The sequence below is a fragment of the Chiloscyllium plagiosum genome, chromosome 20 (assembly GCF_004010195.1).
Source record: "Chiloscyllium plagiosum isolate BGI_BamShark_2017 chromosome 20, ASM401019v2, whole genome shotgun sequence".
In the NCBI taxonomy this organism is placed as follows: domain Eukaryota; kingdom Metazoa; phylum Chordata; class Chondrichthyes; order Orectolobiformes; family Hemiscylliidae; genus Chiloscyllium; species Chiloscyllium plagiosum.
Window position 1 is genome coordinate 32,326,580 of NC_057729.1, and position 10,513 is coordinate 32,337,092.

At 43.0% G+C, this 10,513-nt stretch overlaps 1 protein-coding gene across 2 annotated transcripts in view; it reads right to left on the reverse strand.

Annotated features, from left to right (window-relative positions):
- Positions 1-7,410, reverse strand: part of LOC122560144 (zinc finger protein 704-like) — a 37,709-nt gene extending 30,299 nt beyond the window's left edge. For both annotated transcript variants that reach the window (XM_043710450.1, XM_043710449.1), the window contains exon 1: positions 7,406-7,410. The gene's annotated coding sequence lies outside the window, so the exon portion shown is untranslated. The remainder of the gene's footprint in view (positions 1-7,405) is intronic.
- Positions 7,411-10,513: the final 3,103 nt, after the last annotated feature.

Genomic DNA, 10,513 nt, shown 5'->3' on the forward strand with positions numbered 1-10,513 from the left:
ACCACTCTCTGCGTGAAAAAGTTGCCCCTTAGGTCTCTTTTATATCTTTCCCCTCTCACTCTAAACTTATGCCCTCCAGTTCTGGACTCCCCCACCCCAGAGAAAAAAAACTTTGTCTATTTATCCTATCCATGCCCCTCATGATTTCATAAACTTCAATAAGGTCACCCCTCAGCCTCCGGCGTTCCAGGGAAAACAGCACTAGCCTATTCAATCTCTCCTGATATCTCAAATCCTCCAACCCTGGCAAAATCCTTGCAAATCTTTTCTGAACCCATCTGCAGTACTCACTTTTGCCCATTCAACCTCTCGAGCCTGCTGTGCCATTCATTATGATCACAGCTAATCATCGCTAATCCCACCCTGCCTCCATATCCCTTGATACTTTTGGCTGAAAGAGCTTTGTCTATCTCCCTCTTGCACAACCCAGTGCAGCACCTAAGACTGGTGCTGCAGCAGTGAGAATGTAATTCAAGGGGAAAAGCAACAGAAGCAAGAATAAGAATCTAGTGCTATAAGTGGATCTGCAGCTACTCACTTAGAAGTGCCACAGATGTTCAGGACAGACCCATTCGGTTAATCTCAGACAGTGACAGCCATCTGGTTCACCAATGCTGAACCTACTATGCCCAGCCAAAAGCAGTCCCAACATTCTACCCCTCTCACTGGTATCGACTGTTCAGCTACTATTCTGGTTGTTCCACTTTTCTCAAGGCTGGAAGCCAGAGTCCAAGTGAATACTGGCTCTCTACCTCCACACAAAGAAAGCTCACTACTTCAAACTCTAATCAGCTCGTTGACAGGTGAGAGAAATCTCAATCAACATTGTGTCAACATGAATGAATGTTGTGTGCCATATGACTGTGATGTCTGTCCCTAGTTAATGGGACATACTCAACTTGTCAGTGTTCATGGACAGTAATACTTCTGATCCAAGGCCACCATGGCCTCATCCAACAGTTGCTGTAATGATTGGACAGTCAGCCCTCTGACTTTCACTGCTAAAATCCATAGAATCCCTGGTGTGGAAACAGGCCATTCAGCCCAACAAGTCCATACTGACCCACCAAAGAGCATCTCACCCCTACCCTATCGCTGTAACCCTGAATTCCCCGTGGCTAATGCACCTAAACTACAAATCCCAGAACACTATGGGTAATTTAGCATGGCCAGTCCACCAACCTGCACATCTTTGGACTGTGGGAGGAAACCAGAGCACACAGTGGAAACCCACGCCGACACAGGGAGAATGTGCAAACTCCACGCAGTTACCCGAGGGTGGAATCAAACCCGGGTCCCTGGCGTTGCGAGGCTGCAGTGCTAACCACTGAGCCACGGTGCTGTTGTGCCTGACAATAAACAGTAATTATGGGTGTGAAAAGTATTGAGAGAATGGAAGAACAATGTTTGTGGATGATCGTTGAGAGGATTAGTGTGATATAGTGGAGGCAATGGCCCGTTGGTATTATCACTGAACTGTTCATCCAAAAACCCAAATAATGGCCAGCGAAGCTCACATTCCGTGAATGAATTTTTTTTAAAAATGGCTATAAAGACAAGAGGGATTGTCAGAAGGGAATGTGTAGGGGTGCCTCGAATCAAACGTACCAGGTATAACAGCAACGTTTGGTATTCTGGAGGAGTGGTCTGCTGTGGAAGTCAGAATGTAGGAATTGTGACATACCACTCACCCAATAGCTACAGCACAGGAGGAAGTCACTTGGCTCACTGCCTCTGTGCCGGGACACAAGCAATTCATCTTCTGCCATTCTCCCATCTCTTACCCATAACCTTGCAGATTCATTTACAGATAAATAGCCCAATACCCTCAAGTTTCTCAAGGGAACCTGTTTCCAACACGCTGTCAGGCACTGCACTTCAGATCTTAATCACTTGCTGAATGAAAAATCTCTTACGTCCTTATTGTTCTCTTGCCAAATATATTAAATCAGTGTTCTCTCATTCCTGACCCTCTCACCATTGGAACTGTTTTCACAAAGTAGCCTTTCTAGATCCTTTATAGTTTGAATACCTCTATCAAATCTTGTCTTAACCTTCTCTTCAAAACAAACAGTCCCAATTTCACCAATCTATGTCATGTGCCTGAACTCCCTCACTTTGGAACAATTCTCATAAATCAATGATCTAGTCTTCCTGATGCTTTTATATCTGTTCTAAAGTGTGGCACCCAGAACGGACACAATACTCATCTCTAGCCGAACTAATGTTTTACACATATTTAACATAACTTCTTTGATCTTGTACTCCATGCTGCATTACTTTTCTTGCCATGGAGAAGACTATTAAACCTCTTGCAATACTGTAAGCATGCAAGTACAGCAGGTAGTGAAGAAGGCTAATAGCATGCTGGCCTTCATAACAAGAGGGATTGAGTATAGAAGCAAAGAGGTTCTTCTGCAGCTGTACAGGGCCCTGGTGAGACCACACCTAAAGGATTGGACACTCTGGAGGCAGGAAACATGTTTCCGCTGATGGGTGAGTGCCGAACCAGAGGACACAGCTTAAAAATACGGGGTAGACCATTTAGGACAGAGACGAGGAGAAACTTCTTCACCCAGAGAGTGTGGCTGTGTGGAATGCTCTCTGGGCTCCAGGCCCAGTCTCTGGATTCATTTAAGAAAGAGTTGGATGGAGCTCTCAAGGATAGTGGAATCAAGGGTTATAGAGATAAGGCAGGAACAGGATACTGATTAAGGATGATCAGCCATGATCATATTGAATGGTGGTGCAGGCTCGAAGGGCAGAATGGCCGATTCTTGCACCTATTGTCTACTGTACGAAGATGCAAGGTCCCAAACTCTGGCTGTTCACCTCCTTGGTGACACTAGCTTGGTTTCCAAGTCTGGCTATGTCTGTCCTTCAAATGTGAAAGGAATCACACTGCAGATCCTTACAGTTTGCAGCTTAAGTCTTTCGTTATTGACATTTCAAGTTTTGAAGTAGCTGGTTCTTTTCTTAAAGTTTTAGAATGCTTCCTCTGTGACTCTCACAGGACTCCCTCATATAGTGAATCTTCAGTGATCAGGTTGTGTTACCACCATCTGCCTGGTCTATTTGGTTGGGAACTGCAGGCATGAGATACTAATGCAATGGCTCTGTTTAGAAATCATTGACAGGCCCAGAGACCAAACTTCCAGATTCTTGATATGCAGCCAGACTGAGTATGTCAAACTGTTAAAAATCAACCCATAAATTTTGAAAGTTGCTGCAAGATAAAGCTAAACAAACTGGGAGAATATTCCAGCTTCGGCAGCACTATTAACAACTTGAATTTATGTAGTGCCTTTAATATAGAAAACAGTCCCTTGGTGCTTACTACAACCTACAGAAGGTATGTGTTGTGCTGGTTGATCATTACAACAATACTTGTGTTGGAATGCAATAAACTGCACTCACTGTGATGTCATGGCGATTGGGTCAGAGTCAAGAAAAAGCTTGCGTGAAATGGTGTTAGAGCACTCTTAACTGACTCTGTGATAGTACAGGTTACGTCCATGCAACCTGTATATAGTTGCTGTAATGCAATAAATTTCATTTATTTCATTCAACAAGATGCTTCTACTTTGATCGGAAAGATAGATATCTTATCCACTTGAGATCACTTAGGACTTGAATGAAAATTTACCTATTGAGCACCTATTCAACATTCCTTTGCTCAACACAGCACTCAGATTCATGCAATATCACCATGATCTGAACAGGAGGTGAATTATACCAGGGTGCTGTTGAGGTGATTCCTGTTGTTCCATCCCCTTGAAGGAATGTCAGTGGCTGACTGAACATTGAACAAGGTCATACACAGCAGAAACAGGTCACAAGTGACCTGAAGGGTTGGGGATCAAACTTCCACCTTTGGGAGGAGCGCTGGAGAGGTGCCCTGCTCCCAGCGTGCATTTACAAAATTACCCGCATAAGGTACATGCACACAATAAAGCTTTCTTAAAACGTAATCTGAATTTGCAGATTTTCAACAGGAGTCCTTGAAAATTGCTGACTCCAGATGTTCATTGTGTTTCTTAGCTAGAATAAGAAAATCTATTGGCTCCTGAACAGAAAACTGATTTGCATCTGGAACTACACCCTTCACCCCTATTACCCACGCCTCACGTCTACCCTGTCCAGTCATGCCGGTTGCAAAATGTTATGAACCATCTGTCTTCTTTCAAAACATGGTAAAAATTAACAGTAGTCAAAAGCTCCAATGCAGTACATTCTTTTAAAAAGGAAAAGCACAAACCACGATCTGGGGTTTCATATACGGTCTGGAAGAGGGGAAAGATTGGTGGGACGAGAGAAAAACTGTTGCTATAATGAAGGTACTATTGGCATTAACAATAAAGGAGTACAGATAGAGCACACAGTCAGACAAGCAGCTCAAGTATTTATTAGAACATCCCACAGTAATTGCTATCTTTTAGTCTTTCCCACAGTACCACAGCATTAAATCCTGCCAGCAGTACTCCACAGCATTACTTTCAGCTGTTAGTACATGAAGAAAATGAAAAGAACACAGGAGGTAATTACATTAGTCGGGTGGTGGTGGTGATTGTTGGGGGTGGGGGGAGGACCTACTGAGTTCCTTCAGCATTCTTTGTGTTTGAACATTATACTTGCCAATTTTGCCAAAACACAGAGCATGAGTGTTTCAGTGCCAAGTTTTTAAAATTCATTCATGGGATGTGGGCGTAGTTGGCTTGGCAGCATTTAATGCACATTCCTAAGTTTACTTCAGAAAGTGACAGTGGGCTGCCTTCTTGAACCATTACAGTTTTGAAAGTGTAGGCATGCTCATTTTGTTTTTAGGGAGGGAGTTCTACGATTTTGATTCAGTGACTGCGAAAAAAAAAGAGAAAGCTCAAAGCTAGGATGGTTAGTGTGATATTCCATGTTGCCCGTGGCTATTATCCTTCCAGGTGGTAAAGGTCACGGGTTTCGAAAGTGTTGGAGAAATTGCCAGAATGCAACCTGTAAATGTATACAATGCTACAACTATGGGTCAGCGATGAAGGGAGCTGAAGGTGGTAGATGGGGTGCCAATTAAATGGGCTGCTTTGTCCTGAACGGTATTGAGCTTCAGTGCTTTTGGAAGTGCGCTACCCAGGCAGGTGTGGAGTATTCCATCACACTCCTGATTTGTACCATGTAGACGTTGTACCATGTAGTTGGGATAGAACAATTACTATTCTTATAGCCATTGTATTGATATGACTGCTTAAGTTCAGTTCCTTAATTGGATGTTAACAGTGTGGTATTCAGTGATGATGGTGCCAATGAATGTCGAGGGGTGATGGTTGAATTACTCGTTTGAGATGGTCATTACCTGGCACGTAGCAGTAAATAATATGTCACATATCAACTCAAATTTGGATATTGCCTAGGTCTTGCTGGAAATGGACAAAGGCCAATCCCAGTTTCTGAGCAGTGACAAATAATGCTGAACATTGATGATTGCACAATGAACATCCCAAACTCTGAACTTATGATGGATGAAAGGTAAGTGATGAAGCAGCTGAAGATGGTTGAGCCGAGGACTCTACCTTGAGGAACTCCTGCAGAGATATCCTGAAGCTGAGATGACAGATTTCTAACAAACACAACCATCTTCCTTTGTGCCAGATATGACTTCAAATAGCAGGGAGACTGCCTCCACCAAATGTCACTGACTCCAGTTTTCCTAAGACTCCTTGATGCCACACTTGGTCAAATGTGGCCTTAATGCCAAGGTCAGTCACTCTGACCTCATCTCTGGAGTTCAGTTCTTTTGTCCATGTTGGAACCAAAGCCATAATGAGGTCAGAAGCTCAGTGGCCTTTGCAGTTGTCAAACAGAGCATCAGTGAACAGGTTATTAATTTGCAAGTGCCACTTGACAACTCCCTCTGCCACTTTGCTAATGTTTGGAAGTAACTAGCCGGGTTGAGAACAGGGCAACATCCAGGTTTTGGATGAAAGTGGCAATCAACATTCACTCCACACAAGTGCCAAGCAGTGACCATCTCGAAGAAGAGATAATCTAATCATTTTCCTTTGCCATTTAACAGCATTACCTATTATCAACATGGTGGGGGGGTTACCAGCCAAGACCGAATGGTGGAGCAGACCGGATGGGTAAAAAGGGCTAAATCTGTCCTATACCTTTTGGTCTTTTTGAACAGAAACCAGCTATGTACATTTAATGATTGCAAGAGCAAGTTAAGGACTAGAGCTTCTGTGGTCAGTAATTCATCTTCTACAAGACACCTGCCAAGAGTACAATAGAATATGCTCCATTGCCTGCAGCTTCAATATCGTTCAAGAAGTGTGCTACCATCCAAGAAAAGCAGCCCATATCGCTCACCACCTTCAACATCCAGTCACTTCCAACACACAGCAGTAGTAGCAGCATTGTCTACCATCCACAAGATGTACTGCAACAACTCATCAAGGTTCCTTCGATACTCTTTTCAAACCCTGACCTTTACCACCAAGGAGGACAAGAGCCGCAAACACCATCTGCTAGTTCCCCTCCAAGCCCCACACTATCCTGACTTGGAAATACATTGCCATTCTCGTCACTGTAGTTGGGGTGAACTCTGGAACTCCACTTCCATTAACAGTGTGATTGTACCAACAGCCCAAGGACTGCAGCAAGTCAAGAAAGCAGCCATCTTTTCCAGATCAATGAGAATGAGCAATTTGCCAGCAATGCCCATAGCCAATGAACAAATACAAAATCTAATGTCAGAATCATCAACTCCAAAAGAAACAGCAAAAATGAAGATCCTCTCATAAGATAGGCAGCACTGTGGCCAGCAGCTAGCACGGTTACCTCACGGCAGCAGGGACCTGGGTTCAATTCCAGCCTTGGGTGACTGTGTGGGTTTCCTCTGGGCAAAACAATGTGCAGTTTAGATGGATTATCCATGCTATGTTACTCCATAGTATCCAGGGCTTTCCAGGCTAGGTGGGTTAGCCATGGTAAATGCAAGATTCTGGCAGTAGGGTAGATGCTCTTTGGAGGTCGGTGAAGACTCGATGGGCAGAATGGCCTTTATTTGCATGATAGAGATTCTATGATGCTGTGTTTCACTACTCCTCTGGTTAAAATAATATCAGTCCTATTACCTTACTACCCATCAAGACAGGGAGCAAGTAAGGCTGTGTCATCTCCCCCACTCTTTTCTCCACCATCACCACCACGATTTTTCATCTGGTCAACAGCAATGTTCCTAATGGTGTGGATATTGGGTACAAGATGGATGGAAAACCTTTCAAGCAGAAACAGTTGAAATCTAAGAAAAAAAAAACAAATGACTTGAGTCTTTTTTGAGAACACCCAGTATAAGGACGGAAAAGGAACTGGAGAAAGGAATTTCAGGCATCTTGATGCCAAGGACCAATTCCACCTCTCAGGAACACATGTCAAATGCGTGGAGAAGCTACTGTAGAATTGGGCTCATCAGCCACATGAGGACCAGGGAACCCATGAGCAGTGACACCAAATTTCCTGGGTGGACAGTCATATTCGTCAGCGAGTAACTGCTGATAATGATGACAATTGGAAGATGTGGTAAATATCAGAATAGTTTGTTGGTATCATAGGTTGGAAGCTCTGAAGTTGAAAATTAAATTCAAGCAATCAATGCCACAAAGCTCAGACAACGACATCATATATTTGTGTTATTATTCCTTCATTCCTGATTCTTTTTCCCTCTTCAGTTTTGGAAAGTGTGTCTTCGCCACTATTACCCATCTCAAATTCTAACTCAGACTAAAATCTATTGCCAACACTTTGATATATATGCCAAGTTACACTAACGTTATCTTAAATTTTTTAGTTGACTCACCTAGATTTCAGGTATACAACCACAAGAGCGAAAATCTTAGATAGTCTGGAGCAGGTTAAGAGTTAGACATTCTGTTCTATAAGTCATAGAAAGTTTATTGAACAACAGCAAATTATTCTCTATGGGCACTTATTCCACTTATGGGCAGCCATCTTGTCACACGCACATGGGTTATTACGCAGTGAGGAATGTCATTGTCTAGGGTTCATTCAGTAATTGTGTTCACACTTGGTTAAATCCATGTATCTCCCATAATATCCCAAGTATTTCACCAGACAGCGAGAAAACATTAAGTAGGTAAGCAAGGGGTAGCAAGCCATGGAAAATGAAAAGCTAGATAGGTGATAATGAGGACAATGAGTGGGTGAGAATGGATTGGCTGTGCTGGAAGTAAGTCATGTCATATCAGGACCTGGGATGTAGGGATAGGTGAAAGAGATCATAAAATCCAAGTGTGGAAGCAGGCCATTTAGTGCATTGAAACCACACCAACCCTCTGAACAGCATCCCACCCAGACCCACCCTCTACCCTGTCCCTGTAACCCTGCATATCCCATGGCTAATCCACTAGCCTGCACATCCATGGACACTTTGGGCAATCTAACATGGCCAATTCACTTAACCTGAAGGAAGGTGGTGTTCAGTCTATAAAATTATTGAACTCAATACTGAGACCTGGAGATTGCAAGGTTTCCCAAATTGAAAATGAGATGCTGTTTCTCCAGCTTGAGAGGAGTTACATCAAAGCTTCCTAGATATTTTCTAATCAACCTGTTCAGAGATATTAGATTCCATATGGTTTGGAAACAGGCCCTTCGGCCCAACAGTCCACACCAACCCCCATCCGAAGAGTAACCCACCCAGACACATTCCTCTGCGCAACATTTACCCCTGATTAATGCACCTAAATTTAGTATGGCCAATTTACTTGGCCTGCACATCATTGGGACTGTGGGAGGAAACTGAAGCACCAGGAGGATACCCACGTAGACATGGGGAGATGTGCAAACTCCACACAGACAGTGACTCGAGGCAGAATTCGAACCCGGCTCCCTGGCACTGTGCCACCTATTTATTACACACCTGTAGAGCAGGTGGGATTTGAACTTGGGCCTACTTCACAGGTACAGACTCTAACACTTCACTGCAAGTGCCTGCAAAGCTTAGTGTATATGTGTCTTTCGCTCTGTTGCAAATGATGATCTAAGCCTCAACAAATGGATTTGGCATTTTGGAAAGTGCATTCCAAAATCTTGCATCTACAAAAATTTCACGTCAATTTTTTCCACTTTAAATTTTCCTTTCACTCTGACAGCAGAACCAGTTATACCATCCTGCAGTTCAGGTTACCTAGCTCCTCAGTCTGTACTGTGGAGAAGTCAACAAAACTCCACAATAACTTTTACTTACATTGTAGCTTCACGGGAATATAATATTCCATGGTGCAAAACAGGAGCTTTAATTCAATGAAATATTGCACTAAGTTAAAGGAGGAGACATTAGGAGGGCAGATGACCAAAAGCATTGCGAAAAATGGCTATGTTTCACTATTTTATCACAATATGAAAAAAAGACAAAAACGTGAAGAGAATGAGAGAGTAAAACCTAGAGGCAGAATTCATCTGCATGCACTGTCCCATTAGGCTCTTCCCTACAGCCTTCCCCACCAGCCACCTCCCCACCCCTATTACTTTGGTATGGATTCCCCAAATATTACAGCACACACACACACAATTTATTGTTTAGAAAAGATAAATCAGGGCATGCTTTAAAAAAATAAACTTGCTAGTGGTTTGCAATGAAAAGTAGTCCACGACAAACTCAACGACAAAATCTAGAAATCCACAGGATATCCCCCCCAGATGCTCCATGCAGTATAACCAGTGCAAACTGGTTCTGACTGCAAACTGAGCCAAGCAGCCGAAAATCTTGGCAGGATGCTGACCACAGTATTTCAAAATGCCAAAAACACATTTTCTAGGTCAACTGGTTGATCTACTGGCCAAAGGGGAGTTCACAACGCTATGGAACATGACCAAAGAAACAGCTTCTTTCTCATCGCAACTCCAATAAACATTAAAAGTTACATGCAAATATTAAGGCTGAGATCTAATCTCTTCACAACATCTCTGCACCAGACTCGGAGCAGTTTTAGCAACCTCCCACATTAGCTCCTCCCCACCCAATGTTGATGGGCTGCAATTTAAAACAAACAAGGTCACAGTATTGACAGCCACTGCCTCAGAGAGGAAAAAAAACAGGCTTGCTGTATGTAACTGTCTCTATTGGTTGGCTTGCAGTCAAAATAAGCCTTGAGGAGAAGTATAAAAAGCAAACAGTTGGCAGGGTCCAAACTCCTGCAACTCACTTGCTTAAAAGCAACTTTTCTGTTCCTTTACACATTGAAAAAAAAATGCACATTTGCAGCTGCAAAAAAATGCACAGTGCACCACATTAACATAGTTTTGTTTTCATTAGCACATATCACATATGGCAGATCAATGCTATAAACATAAGTACTGTACTAGCTGGGCTACCATCCATTGTAAGTATTTTATCTTTGCAGAGAATTGTGTCCAGACCTGTTCTGCAGTCTGTCACTGAAAAAAATTAATAACTCTTTCAGTGCCAAGCAGCTCATGGCCATCAGCCATCCCTTCTTGATTA